Source organism: Hemiscyllium ocellatum, chromosome 39 (genome assembly GCF_020745735.1).
Source record: "Hemiscyllium ocellatum isolate sHemOce1 chromosome 39, sHemOce1.pat.X.cur, whole genome shotgun sequence".
In the NCBI taxonomy this organism is placed as follows: domain Eukaryota; kingdom Metazoa; phylum Chordata; class Chondrichthyes; order Orectolobiformes; family Hemiscylliidae; genus Hemiscyllium; species Hemiscyllium ocellatum.
The window spans coordinates 30,848,362-30,865,112 of NC_083439.1; the positions used below are offsets into that span (position 1 = coordinate 30,848,362).

The window sequence follows — 16,751 nt, forward strand, 5'->3', positions numbered from 1 at the left end:
CTTATAAACTTTTTAAACTCTTTACCCACAACTGAAGTAAGGCTCACTGGTCTATAATTACCAGGGTTGTCTCCACGCCCCTTCTTGAACAAGGGGAGAACATTTGCTATCCTCCAATCTTCTGTTACAATGATGACATAAAGATCAAAGCCAAAGGCTCAGCAGTCTTCTCCTTGTCTTCCCAGAGGATGCTAACACCTCCTCCTTGTGCACCTCAAGCCTATGTAATTCAGTAGCCTTTATCTCAGTATTGTCCTCAACAACATTGTCTTTCTCTAGTGTGAATGCTGACGAAAAATATTCATTTAGCAGTTCCTCATCTCCTCTGACTCCATGCACAACTTCCCACTACTGTCCTTGATTGACCTTAATTTTACTCTAGTCATTCTTTTATTCCTGATATAGCTATAGAAAGCCTTAGGGCTTTCCCTGATCCTATCTGCCAACGACTACTCATGTCCCCTCCTGGCTCTTCTTAACTCTTTCTTTAGATCTTTCCTGGCTGACTTGTAACTCTCAAGTGCCCTAACTGAGCCACCACATCTCATCCTAACATAAGCCTTCTTCTTCCTTTTGACAAGAGATTCAACTTCCTTCATAAACCATGGCTCCCTCATTCGACAATTTCCTCCTTGCCTGACTGGTACATACTTATCAAGGACCCACAGTAGCTGTTCCTTGAATAAGCTCCACATTTCAATTATGCCCATCCCCTGCAGTTTCCTTTCCCATCCTATGCTTCCTAACTGTTCCTAATTAGATCATAATTGCCTTTCCTCTGGCTATAACTCTTGCCTTGTGGTATATACCTATCCCTTTCCATCACTAAAGTAAACATAACTGAATTTTGCTGTCCTTTCCTCTACATCTCTGGAACTATTCAGAGTCTGATAGAAAACTCCCAATAGGGTGACCTCTCCTTTCCTGTTTCTAACCTCAGCCCATATTACCTCAGTAGATGAATCCTCAAACATCCTTTCTGCCACCTAATACTATCCTTGACTAACAATGCCACCACCTCCCCCCATTCACCCCTCTTTTACCACCTTCCCTGATTTTACTGAAACATCTAAATCCTGGAACCTGCAACAACCATTCCTGTCCCTGCTCTACTCATGTCTCCGAAATGGTCTGTTGAACTCTATTGCAAGGGTTTGGAGGATAAGTGGTGGTTGCTGGTACAGTTACAATGTTTAAAAGACATTTGGACAAGTATATGAGTAAGAAAAAGTTTGACAGAATATGGGCCGAGTACAGGCTGGTGGGTCTAGTTAGTTTGGTATTATGGTCAGCATAGACTGGTTGGACTGAAGGGACTGTTTCCATGCTGTATGACTCTATGAGTGCATGATAAGAGTAAAGACATCTTGCTAGAATTGTATGGGACTTTGTTAGAACAGCATATGCAGCTTTGATCTCCATATTTATGGAAAGGTATGCTTCCATTGGAATTGGCACAGCAAAGTTTTACTAGAGTAGTACATGGGATGACGGGGTTGTCCTAATTTTAGAAACTGAACACATTCTTTGGAGTTTCGAAGAATAAGAGGTGATTCTAATAAGATGTTAAAGATCTTAAAGGAGCTCGACAGGTAAATATTGAAGGTTCCTTTTCCCAGCTGGGGAATCTAAAACAAAGGAGCTCTGTGTCTCGAGATGAAGGACCAGTCAGTGAGACGAGGAGAACTTCACTGAAAGGCATGTGAACTTTGCGATTTCTGTAGTATAGAAGGTTATGAGTGCTGAATGGTCAAACATGTTTAAGCTTGAGAATGAGAATTTTGGCAATATGGGGAACAGTCAGCATCACTGACTCAATGGGCTGATGGGTTTGCTTCTCTTCTTATTTCTTATGTACTTAACTGGAACCAATGTGTTTCCTGATGTTTGCACTTTCAGGGCTGAATGAGGAAGATCTTGTCCGTGTTGGGTTATCTGGTGTTGCAACAGACCACAGACATCAATAATAGTCATAGAGGTCTACAGAACAGGAAAGGACCCTTCAGCTCATCCTGCTTGCGCTGGTCAAAAATAACCATCGAACTATATTAATCCCATTTCCAGCACCTGCACATACCTTCACACAGACAGAGTCTGTGCACACAGAGGACATACTTCGACTCATAGAGTCATACTGCATGCAAACAGGCACCTGCACAGGCCACTCTAACTAGATCACATTTACAATGCAGTCAGCTTTACTGTGGTATTACTCGAATGAACTTCACCCCCCTAGTCCCTTCTTTGATAGGACTTGAATGAAGTAGTTTCTATTTATCTGAGCATGTCCTTTTAAATACATCACTCCACTCACTCCTCAGTCTTACCCTCGATCAAATCAGAAGCCAAATTTATGGAAGTTGTTATCATAACTTCCAGTGTTTGAGATCACCTTAACTGACCATGACATTTTATTCGAGTTTCTCTTACTGTGAGATATGATGTGCAAAATTGATTCATAAGCTCCGCAATCTCAGGAGGAACAAGGAAATAAATATATTCACGAAAAAAAAGAAATCTTTCATTTCCCGCACGGCTTGCACTGAATGTGAATCAAACATAGGAAAACGTCACCGCAACAGAAACGACACACTTACCCAAGTCATTCATCAAAACCAATCTGTTCTACTCCACGTGGTTAGATTTCATTTCTCGATCTCACTCCTTTCCTTTAATCGGGCCAGTTGTGTTGATGACATGACCGCTAGCCCTTAAGGTGGGAAAATATAACACATAGATCAACTTTGGAACAAGTCTCCTTGATTTTTGCACAGTAGTTAACAATCACCACCAATTTCCCCATGAATTGCCTGAAACTGCACTTTGTTCTTACTCTTGACTGGACCAGCTCATCCGTGCTCTGAGCACTTTTCTAATCCAATTGCATCAACTCCCAATCCGCTCCCATTGTACAGGGGCCCTGAACCGAGAGCAATCCCAATCCAAGCGGAACATTCCTTGGCAACATCAAGTTGTACTCATCACAATTCAATACTGGTCATGTTCCGTGACAAAGTGTTGGACATTTTTCCTCTATGCACCAAAATGCTTGCATTTATGTACCCCTTTTAATGTGGTAATGCACTCTGCAGGGTGAATATTACACTGAACCGCAAGGTGCGATGCAAGAAAAAGTGACCAAAAACTAGATACTTTTATAAGAGAGGAGGTGATTGAAGTGAGAAGCTTCAGGGAGGGAGTTTGAGATTTTAGGACCAATAAAAGCATGACCTTTAACAGGGTAGCAACCAAACATGGGGATGCACATGGGGCTAAGACTGAAGGAGCAGATTTCTGGGGGCTGTAGGAGGTTATAGCAATAAGGAAAGGCGAGCACATGAAAATATTCCCTATTTGCTGCACTGTATACTGCACTGACTGCATCTTGCAGTGCGGCAGTAGGGCCTTCTCCAGCTCCCCTCTTCTCAACAGCATTTTTAATGAAATTCTCCATTTTCAATCCTTTGGTTTCCCAAAATGCCAAATGCAAAACTACGAATGGAACTTTTTATATTAGAAATGTTGCATACTTCATAGAATCCCTATAGCTTCAGAGCTGGCCATTTGACCCATCAAGTGACCCTCTGAACAGCATTCTACCCAATCTCTATAGTTCCCATGGCTAAGCCTGCATATCCCTGGATGCTATTGGGCAATTTGGAATGACCAATTCACCTAGGAAACTGTAGCACCTGGAGGAAATCCATGCAGACACAGGGAGAATGTGCAAACTCTACACAGTCGACTGAGGGTGGAAATGAACCTGGGACCCTGATGCTGTGAGGCAGCAGTGCTAACCACAGAGCCTATTGTAGTGCCCTACATGACATCTATGATCACACTTCAGAAGTACTTTATTGGCTGGAATGTCCTGAGTTTGCAAAAGGACACTATATAAATGCAAATCCTTCTTTCTTTATCTAAAACAGATTTTTTAAAAACTGAGCAAATTTGACATTCCTAATAGTTCAAAGATGCAAGCAGTGATAGTTCTTACCAGAAAATCAACTTGCTTCCGCTGTGAGATTGTTTACAGGCCTTAATGACAGTATATCAACCAGCAGTATTCAAGAAAACTCCTTCTATAAATTCCTACTCACTACGTCAGCCAGCTGCCTACTTGAGTTACCTCTTTGACCTTGCTTTCTAGTGGTATAATATTCCACAGCTCCTTAGCAACAGCTATCAATGACCACTCCCGTGCAGTTCAACTTTGAATAAATCTGTTTACATAAAACAAACTTCCTTTTTAATTCACACGCTCCTGTAATTAGCAAGTTTAGCCATAGCAGAACTCCTGCTGACAAAATAATGTGAGAATGTACCCATACCTCAGAGTTACTCTCCAAGAATGAGTCAAAACTCTATTGTAATATGCTGAAGACAAACACAGTGGCTACCTTGTTCACAATCTACAGATCTTCAAATCCTCTTAGGTCAGATGTAAAACAAGCCAAGAATAGCACACATGTGAACTAAATACTTCTCTACTGCTTTTCTAATGACATGCTCAGGAAGTTTCAATGTGGCCTTTTTTGCATGAATTTTACTTGATTCATTCCTCAGATGGCATGGAAACCCACACTGTGAACCTGGAGAGTGTGGTCAAGTGTCATCTGCTTATAAATTGGTTAGAAATGTTACAATCAAAGACAATTTTGTTTTTTTATTCATTTGTGGGACATGGGTGTCACTGGGTGGGCTATCATTTATTGTCTATCCACATAGTCACGCCTTGAGAAGGTGGAGTTGAGCTGTCTTCTTAGAGAGAGAACTTCAGGATTTTGACCCAGTGACAGTGACGGAACAGTGATATATTTCCAAGTCAGGATGATGAGTGGCTAGGAGGGGAATTTGAAGGTGGTGGTGTTCCCATATTGTTACTACCCTTCCTCCTAGATGGACATGGTTGTGGGTTTGGAAGGTACTGTTTGAGGATCTTTGGTGAATTTCTTGTAGGTGGTACACACTGCTGGAACGGAGTGTCGGTGGTAGAGAGACTGGATGCTTGTGACTGTATAAAACTTTTCTTAATTATTATTGGGACAAGGGCCAGCATTTATTTCCCAGCCCTCTTTGTCCTTGAGAAGGTGGCTGTTTATGAAACATTCAGTCCATGTGAAACATGTACTTTCCCCAATGCTATGAGGGAGGGAGTTCCAGCATTTTGACCTATATATAAGTCAGGCTGGCGAGTTTCTCTTTCTCTGCCCTTCTTGTTCCTCCCTCTGCTGATCTGCTTGACATCGGCCAGGGTCTCTATCACAGGCTCGGGTTTTGGTTATAGGCTCCCACCACCGCCACTCAGATGACGGCTATGTCCAAGTTGGAGCCATACGCCAATTTTGTAACACTGAAGCCCCAACCCATGCTCAACCGAGCAATACCACCAGGTCACAGTGGTCCTGCACTCGTTCAGGTGCGTCTAGCCTCAGACCTGGAGCCTCAGCTCAGCCTGTGAGTCCGGGCCAGGGGGATTCAGCCTGGGATCTGCTCCTCACTCTCTGGGAGACCCCGGGCTGCCATGGAGCTACCTTCGCCTCATCCTGATGTTGTTCCCACTGTTGCCAGATGCCTCCTCCTTCGTTGTTCATTTGGCAACAGCTGCCACTGCTCTCTGGGCCCATGCAGCCATCTTAGTCCGCCATCTTGGATTCCACAATACCAACACAACTATTGCTGCCTTAGATCCCTAAGAATCACCATTTGGGACTCCGATCCCATAATCCAAGTCTCAGGTTTGAAAAGTGCTGTCTCAGGAACTTTGTTGATTTGCTGCAGTGAAGGGAGTGGATGTTGAAGTGGATGGCGTACCAATTAATCAGGCCATTTTGTCCTGGATGGTGCTGAGCTTCTCAACTGTTGTAGAAACTGCACCCATCTAAATAAGTGGAGAATGTTCTACTGCACTCCAGACTTGCCGCTTGTAGATGGTAGACGGTTTTCAGGAGAGGAGGTGAGTCACCTGCAGCAGAATTCCTAGCCTCTGACCCACTCTTGTAGGCACAATATTTATATGTCTAGTTGTGGTCAATGTTAACCTCCAGGATGTTGCGAGTGGGGATTCAGCCATGGTAATTACTTTGTATCATGCAATGATGGTAAGATTTTCTCCTACTGGATATGATCATTTCCTGGCAATGGTGTGTGGAATAAATGTCAGCCCAAGTTTGGAGATGTTGCCCAGATCTTGGTGCATTTAGATATGGATTGCTTCAGTATCTGAAAGTCATGAATGATGCTGAGCATTGTGCAATCATCAGCAAACATCTCCACTTCTGATCTTATGATGGCAGGAAGGTCATTGATGAAGCAGCTGAAGATGGTTGGACCTAGGTTACTACCCTGAGGAACTCCTGTGGAGATGTCCTGGAGCTGACATAACTGACCTGGTGGTAAAATGATCGATGAGTTTCAGGACCAGTTAGACTGAAGTGGTGACATTCCAGAGATAGTGGTTGTAGGGATCTGAATATTCTGTCTCTGCTTTGGTTATATCAGTGTACAAACATTTGAATTTGGAGTAGAAAGCTGTACAGGACATTGGTTAGACCACATTTGGAATATTGCACGCTATTCTAGTCTCCCTCCTATAGGAAGGATGTTATGAAACTTGAAAGGGTTCAGAAAAGATTTACAAGAATGTTGCCAGGGTTGGAGGATTTGAGCTACAGGGAGAGGCTGAACAGGCTGGGGCTGTTTTGTTTGGAATATTGGAGGCTGAGGGGTGACCTTCCAAATCTACAGGGCATAAGCTTAAGGTGAGAAGGGAAAGACCTAAGGAGCAACTTTTTCACACAGAGGGTGGTGCGTGTATGAAATAAGCTGTCAGTGGAAGTGGTGGAGGCTGGTACAATTACAATATTTAAAAGGCATAGGAAGGGTTTCAAGGGATATGAGTCAAATGCTAGTAAATGGGATGAGATTGGGTTGGGATATCTGGTCGACATGGACGGGTTGGACCGAAGGGTCTGTTTCCATGCTCTACAGCTCTATGCCTCTATAAGTAGATCATTCGGCCACCACTCAATAAGGTCATGACTAATTTATTTGTGTTTCAGATTCCACATTCCCATATGTTCTCAATAACTTTTGATTCCTCTGCCTAATAAGACTTTATCTATCTCTGCCTTAATCAATGATCAATGCCTCCATTCCTTCTAACATCCGTATTTCGTCAACTTTCCTTTAATTATGCATTGTGACAATGACCAGGTAATCTGTTTTGCCCTTAACTGAGGGATAGTTGTTGGTCAGAACGTTGCGGATTATTCCGTACTGTTCTTCAAAGTAGTGCCATGAGATCTATTTGAAAAGGCAGGAGCAGTCTCAGTTTAGTATCGCATCCGAATGACAGCACCTTTCACAGTGCAGCCCTCCCTCGGTGCTGCAGTGGACTGGCAGCCTCACTCCTTATGTGTTCAAGATCTGTAGTGAGGTTTGAATCCAGGATAAGATAGGGATGATGCCCTGGGCGTGGATGGGTTGCAATGGAAAGTCATGGGAGTGATCCAGAGCAATTTCAAGAGCTGCTAAATTGTATGGAAGAGGTTTGTATGCGTTTAAATAGGTGGCAATTTGTTGGCGGTACATCTGATAAACCATAGAACAAGGAACAGTATGGCACCGTACAAGCCCTTTGGCCCTCAATGTTGTGCTGACCTTTTATCCTACTCTAAGATCAAACTCACCTACATACATTTTACTATCATCCATGTGCCTATCCAAGAGTCGCTTAAATGTCCCTAATGTCTTTTTCCCACCTGGTCAGAGCGACAGTACTTCCCACAGGGAATAATCGGCCTGGATTAGACACAGACATGGTGCAGGCAGGAAGGTGGAACAGAGGCCCAGGTGAGATCATCCATGATTGTATGAAATGGTGGAGCAGGCCTGACGGGCTGAATGGCCTCCTCCTGCTCCTAGCTTTTCTGTTCTACACCGATGGAATCAGGAACTCAACCCCAGAAATATTCACGGTGGGGGTGATTCCCTCTGAGCCACAACAAGCGGGTTCAGGGAGGGGATTGCAGAGACTGAAGACCAATTGGACTCTGCCCCCCCGAAACGAAAGGGAAGAGGGAAATGTATAGAGGACGGAGTCAGAGGAATGGAGAGACAGTGAGGTGGGAGTGAACACCATGTTTAAAATAGGGGGGAAGCACAAGGCAAAATATGGAACACATCTGCCTGATGCTCCACATAGATGCAAAAGATCATGAAGTTGACAGAGAAAAACTTTATGCTCATGTAGGAGCCAGAGGGGACCAGGGCCCATCTGTTTGAGAGTGACGACAGAGAGCAGCTCTTCGTGCCAAGGGTAGGCATGGTGGCTCAATGGTTAGCACTGCTGCCTCACAGTGCAAGGAACAGGGGGCGACTGTCTATGTGGACTTTGCATGTTCTCCCCATGTCTGTGTGGGTTTCCAAAGATGTGCAGGTTAGATGGATTGGCTATAGGAAATGTGAGATTTTGGGGATAGGATGGGATGTTCTTTGGAGGGTTGGTGTGGACTCAATGGGCTGAACAGCCTCTGTTTTCACTGCAGGATTCTCAGGTGAGAATACTTTCCCTAAAAAGATATGGTTGATAAAGGTCATTTGAAAATGTCAAACCTGAGATCAATTTTATTCAGCTTATAACAGGCCGAGGAACTAAGGTGGTAGCTGGAGATAAGCTACAGATCAGGTTTTTTCTAATTGAAGGAAAGACCAATGTCTAGGGGCCGAATGGTCTCAGCCTATCCTGGTGTTCATCGCAAATTATTTTTAAACTTATTTCGGAGAGATGCCTTTGAGGAAAATAAATATGAGCAGAGGAGAAACAAAAGTCAAACTCTCCCAGTTCAAACTAAGTTTACAAGGAGACACGCAGTTGGCATCATTCCCGGGATCAGTTATAGATTAAACAAAGAGATTGGCCGAAAGAAATCACTGTTTTAAAAAGCATAGTTATCAGAAGTTGTCACTTGCAATCCTTACAGCAGGGTAAACCTTCAATGCTAATTTGTAAACATGTGAATAGACCATAATTTTCATAATAACTATCTGGAGAGTAATCTGTCACATGTGCCTCTATTTCGATGCACCTGGATTTGATCCATTTGACGGCAGTAATTTAGGGTTTTTCAACCTGAAATCTGTGCTGGTAATGCCCCTTTAAATGCTACTGTGTGGGGCAATCGGTAACTTTGGCATTGTGTAAGTGCAATTAATTTCAGTCAGTTCTTGAGGAGGTAGTATCAGTGTCAGCCATTTACGAGTTGTCACTTAAAAGAAACTATCTAACTACTCTCGGCTAAAGCATCTGTGACCTAGTTCCACAATATGGTGCTATATTTTAACCCGTACTGAACACAGCTAAGCTTGCACATCCTGACTGGATGAACCATTTGTAAATATGTTTACATTCAATTTTGATTCAAAGTTTTCTCAGAGCTGTAAATTGTAACGTGAACAAATATTATGCAATACAAATTAAAGTCAGATCTTTGCTGTTTAACTGAGGAAAGGTCAGGACTAAAAGAACAATATTGCATTCACTAAATTAGCCAATTTGCGTCGAAGTGCATTTGGTGATAGAGTTTCACAAGAACTGTACAGCACTGAAACACAATACAGACACATGTTAGCTTTCTGTGTTCTCAGAATTCCTTAATCTAGAGATACGGATCTAATATTGCAACTAGTTTGTCAGCAACACTTAAAGCAGGGCGTCTCACACATTTGTATACATCTCTGAGCTAAAGCAAAATTGCGTGAGTTGGACAAAAAGGATCAGATTCGAATTAGTAAATGGAAAACTTTACGCTAATAACAGGTTTTCGCAATTGATGAATGCAGTATAGACCTTCCTGTATGCAAATCCACTTCTGGAATTTTCCATATTAATGACAGGAGTGACGACATTTCAAAAGTACTTTCACTGACTGTAAAGGGTATCTGAGGTTCTGAGAAGTCAGAGCAGAAAGTAAACCATCATCTCAGCTCCACCACTGAATAAAATCATGGCTGATCCAATGGTGCCTTAACCACTCCCAAACCCCACCTTCCCCTTTATCCTTAACTCCCTTGCAGATCAAATAACTTAGCTTTCAACATAATTAATGATTTAGCCTCCACGGCTTCTGTGGGAGATCATTGCCAAGTTGGATACTCCTCTGAGAGAGCAAACAAAACCTGCCCATCTCCATCTTAAAATAAAAGTGTGGCTCCCCAGTTTAAGATTCTCCCTCGAGCAAAAATATCCTCCCAGTATCCTGTCAAGTCCCTTCTAAGTATCGATAGGGTCACTCCTTATTCATCTAAATTATAATGAGTACTGGCCCAACCGGCTCAAATTTTTTGAATATATATTTCTTAACCAACCCCTTCAGGGATGTTATCACACACCTCTGAAGCAAAGTTAAAAATCACACACCACCAGGTTATAGTCCAACAGGTTTAATTGGAAGCACTAGCTTTCAGAGCGCTGCTCCAAACACCTGATGAAGGAGTGTCGCTCCAAAAGCTAGTGCTTCCAAATAAACCTGTTGGACTATAACCTGGTGTTGAGTGATTTTTAACTTTGTACACCCTACGCCAATAGCGGTATCTCCAAATTATGACCTCTGAAGCAAATGATACTCGTTCCTGGGCCTCCTGGCTCAGAGGTAGGAACACTAGCAACGTACCACAAGCAGACCCAGCAAGTTTTTCGCTGAAGGGAAACCTCTCCATGAGCAATGCCTTTCATTAGGCCATGAATATAATAAACTTTGCATATGATTCGAATCAATTTGACAAGGAGGATGAACTGGAAGACCTCCAGTCTCTAGATTAACACAGTCAAGGTTTAGCACAGTTCTCTCTCTACTGAGAGATGGTCTCCTCAATTGGATACAGTATTGGCTTAACGGCAGGAAACAGAGTCTGGTGGCAGAGGGTTGCTTTTCAGACTGGAGGCCTGTCACCAACAGTGTTCCATGGGGATCAGTTCTGGGTCTTCTTCTGTTTGTCATTTATATAAATAACTTGGGTGAGAATATAGAAGGCATGGTCAGTAAGTTTGCAGATGACACCAAAACTGGTGGCATAATGGACAGTGAAGAAGGCTTTTGAAGATTACAGAGGGATCTTGATCAAATGGTCAATGGGCTGAAAAATGGCAGATGGAGTTCAGTCTGGATAAATGTGAGGTATTGCATTTTGATACAACAAATAAGGGTTAGGCTTATACAATTAATGGTAGGGCCTTGGGTAGTGTTGTCAAACAGAAGGACCCAAGGATGCAGGAACATAATTCTTTGAAGTTTGCCTCATGTAAAGACAGGGGGTAGCTAAAAAGGCATTTTGGCATGCCTACCTTCACTGCTCAGCCCTTTGAGTATAGGAATTTAGAAGTCAAGTTGAGGTTGTAGAGGACATTGGTGAGGCCTCTTCTGCAATACTGTAACCAGTTCTGGTCGCTCTGTTATAGAAAGGACATGATTAAGCTGGAGAGGTTTCAGAAGAGATTTACCAGGATGTTGCCGGGTATGGAAGATTTGAGTTATAAAGAAAGGCTGAACAGGCTGGGATTTGTTTCACTGGAGTATAGGAGGTTGACAGGTGACCTTAAAGAAGTTTCTAAAATAATGAGGGGTATGGATAGAGTTAATGGCACTTGTCCTTACTCAAGGATAGGGGATTTCAAGACCAATGGACAAATTTTTAAGGTGAGGGGAGAAAGACTTTAAAAAATACATGCGGGGCAAACGTTTTACACAGAGGGTGCTTCATGTCTGGAATGAACTTCCTGAGGAAGTGGTGGATATGGGTAATGTTTATAAGAAATGTGATAAGTACATGAATAGGAAAGGGTTGGAGGGTTATGAACCAGGAGCAGATGGGGCTAGTTTAGTTTGGTTTGAGATGCCATCAAACATGGACTGGTTGAATTGAAGGGTCTATTTCCATGCTGTACAATGCTATGACACTATCTCTTTAAAATTACTGAAATATGTATACATTAACAATCATGTTAAGGGCCTTAAACCAGCTATAGAATCAAGGACTCTGCTCTGTCCTTGTGGTGCATCTAGTTGTCAACAAGGCACTGAGGCATTCCAGTTTCTATCTGGAAGATTCTAAGTGTTCACAGTCTCAGACTGCAGAGCTTTGAAGTGGCAGACGAAATTTAATTTAAATGAATCTGAGGTGTTACATTTTGGTAAGACAATTTAAGGCAGGTCTTATACTGAAATGGTATGGTCTTGGGGAGTATAACTGAACAAAGAGACCTTGGGATACATGTTCATTGTTCTTTGAAAGTAGAGTCACAAGTAGACAGGGTAGTTAAGGAGGTGTTTGGTACGCTTGCCTTTATTGGTAAGTGCATTGAGTACAGGAGTTGGGAGGTCATGTTGCAGATGTACAGGACATCGATGAGACCACTTTTGGAATACTGCATTTAGTTCAGGTCTCCCTGCTATAGGAAAGATGTTGTTAAACTTGAAAGGGTTCAGAAAGATTTACAAGGATGTTTCTGGGATTGGAAGGTTTGAGCTATAAGGACAAGCTGATTAGGTTGGGTCTATTTTCTCTATAACATTGGAGGCTGAGAGGTGACCTTATAGAGGTTCATAAAATCATAAAGGACAGGCATAGGGTGAATAGACAGGATCTTTTTCCCAGGTAGGTGAGTTCAAAATTAGAGGGCATAGACTTAAGCTGGAGAGGGGAAAAATACAAAGGGGACCTGAGGGGCAATGTTATCACGCAGGCGGTGGTGCGTGTATGGAATGAGCTGTGAGACAAAGTTGTGGAAGCTGGTACAATTATAGGCATCTGGATGGGTGCATGAATAGAAAGGCTTTAGATGGATATGGACCAAACGCCAGTAAATGGGGCTAGATTTATTTAGAATATCTGATCGGCATGGATGAGTTGGACCGAAGGGTCTGTTTCTGTGCTGTTCAACTCAAAAACTCTTTACATTTTCCATCTGAGCATCCAATATCTACATCTGCCAAGGTTTGTGGTTTGGGATTATGCATAACCTTTGTGGAGGTCAAAGGAATCTTCTGCATCTTGTCTTTCACGCAATGTCCTGGATTCTTCTGAACCCTGTTCAACTTCCATCAGGGTTGACATTACTCTGCTGAAGGTTAAGCACAGGATTCCAATGAAACTAGTGCAGTCTGTAAAAGTGCCGCGGGACATCATGGGCTCCTGATGGATGGAACTGTAAAGCTTTGAGGGTGCTACTTCAATGGAAATCATTTTGTTTTGATGTGAATAATTAAACAGCTTCACAGATGACAGCATGTAGTGACAGTGCTTTGCAATATTGTTATCTATAATCATTGACAATAATCCATCTTCTCTGACAAAACTGAAATAAAACTGGTGCCTCAAAAACAAAGTCCGTCACGATTTGATACTTCAGATCAAAGAGGCGGTCGCTAACACCATGTGATTCACGGTGTAAAATCATTGGTTGAAGTTATCAGCAGCCAAGGGACATATCTCAATAGAAGATTCTAGCCAAATGCTGTCCACTGGGTATGAGAGAGGAGGATCATGGAAAGACTGGGAAATAAATAAAACATCATGTTGCTCAGTGCCATAACCAACCAAGGAAACAAGCAAAAACTAGCCAACGGCTTCAAAAAGTATTGACAGCACCGAACACGGCTAATGGTACATGCAATTAAATGTCACAGGGTCATACAGCAAGGAAGGAGACTCTTAGGTCCAACTTGTCCATGCCAACCAAGTTTCAATGCCAACCAGGTTTCCCAGACTATGGCCTTGGTCAGAAAGAAAAAAGGAAGCCTAGGAGAATGGGAACTGATGAAGCCCTTGAAGTATATAATGAAAGCAGGAAAGAACTTGAACAAGGAATTAGAAGGGTGAAAAGCGGTCATGAAACGTCATTAGTGAACAGGATTAAGGAGAATCCCAAACCTTTTTATACATATATAAAAACAAGAGGGTAGCCAGAGGAAGGACTGGACCACTCAAAGACAAAGGAGGGAATCTATGTGTGAAACCAGAAGAGATAGGTGAGGTCCTAACTGAATACTTTGTGTTGTTATTCACCAAAGAGAAGGAGTTGATGGTGGACGATCTCATGGAAGAGGGTGTCAAGTTTTTCAGTCAAGCTTCTTTTAAAAAGAAAGTGGTGTTGTGCATCTTAAAATATATTAAGGTAGATATGTCCCTGGGTCTTGGTGAGATCTATCCCAGAATATTGAGTGAGACAAGAGAACAAATTGCTGGAGCACTGGCAGAGATCTTTGTATCATCTTTGGCCACAGTGAGATCTCAGATGTCAATATTGTCCTATTGTTTAAGGAAGTTAGCAGGGATAATCCTGGAAATTACAGACATGTGAGTCTCATGTCGGTGGTAGGGAAGTCATGGTCAAGATGGACTGCATGGGTTTGTGCGGGGAAGGTCCTGCCTCACTAACTTGATCGAGATTTTTGAGGAGCTGAGGAAGGTGATTGATGAGGGAAAAGTGATCGGTGTTGTCTACATGGACTTCAGTAAAACCTTTGATAAGGTCCCTCATGACATACTGGTACAAAAGGTGAAGTCACATGGTATGAGGTGTGAGCTGACAAGATGGATAGAGAACTAGCTTCGTCATAGGAGACAGAGGGGAGCGGTTGAAGGATGCTTTTTGGATTGGAGGGTTGTGACCAGTGGTGTTCCACAGGGATCAGCGCTGGGACCTCTGCTGTTTGTGATCTAGATAAATGATTCGGAGGAAATCATAGCTGGTTTAATTAGTAAGTTTGCAGATGATACAAAGATGGGTGGAATTGCAGATAGTGAGGAGGATTGTCAGAGGATGCAGCCGGATATAGATCGTTGGAGGCAAGGGCAGAAAAATGGCAGGTGGAGTTTAATTCAGACAAACATGAGGTGACGTAATTTGAAAGGTCAAAGACAAGCGGAAATTATATAGTGATTAGCAGAACTCTTCGGAGTATTGATATACAGAGGGATGTGGGTGTGCAGGTCCACAGATCGCTGAAGGTGACAGCGCAGGTAGATAAGGTAGTAAAAAAGGCCTGTCACATTTTGCCTTCATTGGAAGGGGTATAAGAAAGGCAAGTCATGCGACAGCTTTACTGAACTTTAGTTAGGCCACATTTGGAGTATTGCATAAAATTCTGGTCACCACACAACCAGGTGGATGTGGATACTTGGGAGAGGTTTGGAAAAGGTGTACCAGGTATGGGGGATTTTAGCTATGAGGAAAGGTTGGATCGACTGGGTTATTTTCACTGGAACACAGGAGGTTGAGGGGCGACCTGATAGAAGTTTATAAGATTGTGAATGGCATGGATAGAGTGGGAAGTATGAGGCTTTTTCCCAGGGTGGAGGGATCAATTACCAGGGAGCACAGATTCAAGGTGCGAGGGGGGAAGTTTAAAAGAGATGTGCAAGGCTTGTTTTTTACACAAAGAGTGGTGAGTGCCTGGAACGCACTGCCAGAGGAGCTGGTGGAAGCAATTACAGTGGCAGCATCCAAGAAGCACCTGGACAAGCACACAAATAGGAAGGGAATAGAGGGATACGGATCCTGTAAGTGAAGACAGTTTTAGTATGGAAGGGTAAACTAGTCTCATTTGCCTGTATTTGGCTCACATCTTGCACCTGTCCAAATATCTTTTAAATGTTGTAATTGTACCTGCATCTATCACTTCCTGTGGCAATTCATTCCACGTATGCACCACCTTTTGTCTGAAAAAGTTGCCCTTTTAAACCTTTCCCCTCTCACGTTAAACCTATACCCTCTAGTTCTGGACTCTTCCACCCCGGGGAAAAAGCCTTTGCTATTTACCCTATCCATGCCCCTCATGATTTTATAAATCTTTATAAAGGTCACCCCTCAACCTCCTCCGCTCCAGGGGAACAAGTCCCAGCCTATCCAGCCTTTCCTTAGAAGTCAAACCCTCCAGACCCAGCAACAAGGATGCAGGATCAAAGATACCATGAGAGACATCAGCCAAAGGCAGGCATGAGAAGCCAGGTCACAGAGCAGCCCAGATACCACTGAACGGTGGAACAGGCTCAAGGGGCCAGCTCCCACTGTCCTACCTGCAGCACTCTCACATGACACAAGCGTAATCACCAACACCGACAAACTGCAGCAGAGTGTCCCCATAACCACCACCAACCACAATCCTCAACCACGTCCCCTCAACCGAGGAACAACATCTAAGCTTGTAAATCTTTTGTGAACCCTCTCCAGTTTAATAATATCCTTCCTATAACAGTCTGACCAGAACTGTACATAGTACTCCAAAAAATGGCTTCAGCAATGCCCTCTACAACTGAAGCATGATGTCCCAACTACAGAGGGTTCGAAGTCAGCACATTCCTGCCACTGGTATCATGAACAATAGTCTTCTTCAACAGCACCTGCCACTTACAAAGCTAAAGGTTGAGAAACTGCCCTATCCCAGAGATGGAGCAGTGCAAGCATCCAATAGGGAGCTGTTTCCCTACCCGTCTGGATCTCGGTAAAAGAATCTTCTTGAAGGTAACAAATGTTGGCAGCCAGCTCACGATGCCCACATCCCATGAGAGAATTAATTTTAGTAACTGTGGGAGGAATCTTCCAAGCCCGTCTGGAGTACGTGGATGGGTGTACAGGGGAATCTAACTGGAGGAGAGGCAAAAATTTAGTTTCCTGACAGTTGTTAAGTTCTCAGATCTTTTTCTGTGGACCATTGATGGTCAGGAACCTGTTTTGTATTTATTAGTAGACC

General features: G+C 43.1%; 1 protein-coding gene across 7 annotated transcripts in view; it reads right to left on the minus strand.

Annotated features, from left to right (window-relative positions):
- sema4ba (sema domain, immunoglobulin domain (Ig), transmembrane domain (TM) and short cytoplasmic domain, (semaphorin) 4Ba) overlaps positions 1–16,751 on the minus strand; it is a 476,044-nt gene that overhangs the window by 302,979 nt on the left and 156,314 nt on the right. For 6 of the 7 annotated variants that reach the window (XM_060853315.1, XM_060853318.1, XM_060853319.1 and 3 more), the window contains exon 2: positions 2,598–2,710. The gene's annotated coding sequence lies outside the window, so the exon portion shown is untranslated. Of the gene's footprint in view, positions 1–2,597; positions 2,711–3,997; positions 4,054–16,751 lie in introns of those variants that run through there. The other variant, XM_060853311.1, reaches the window with a different exon arrangement.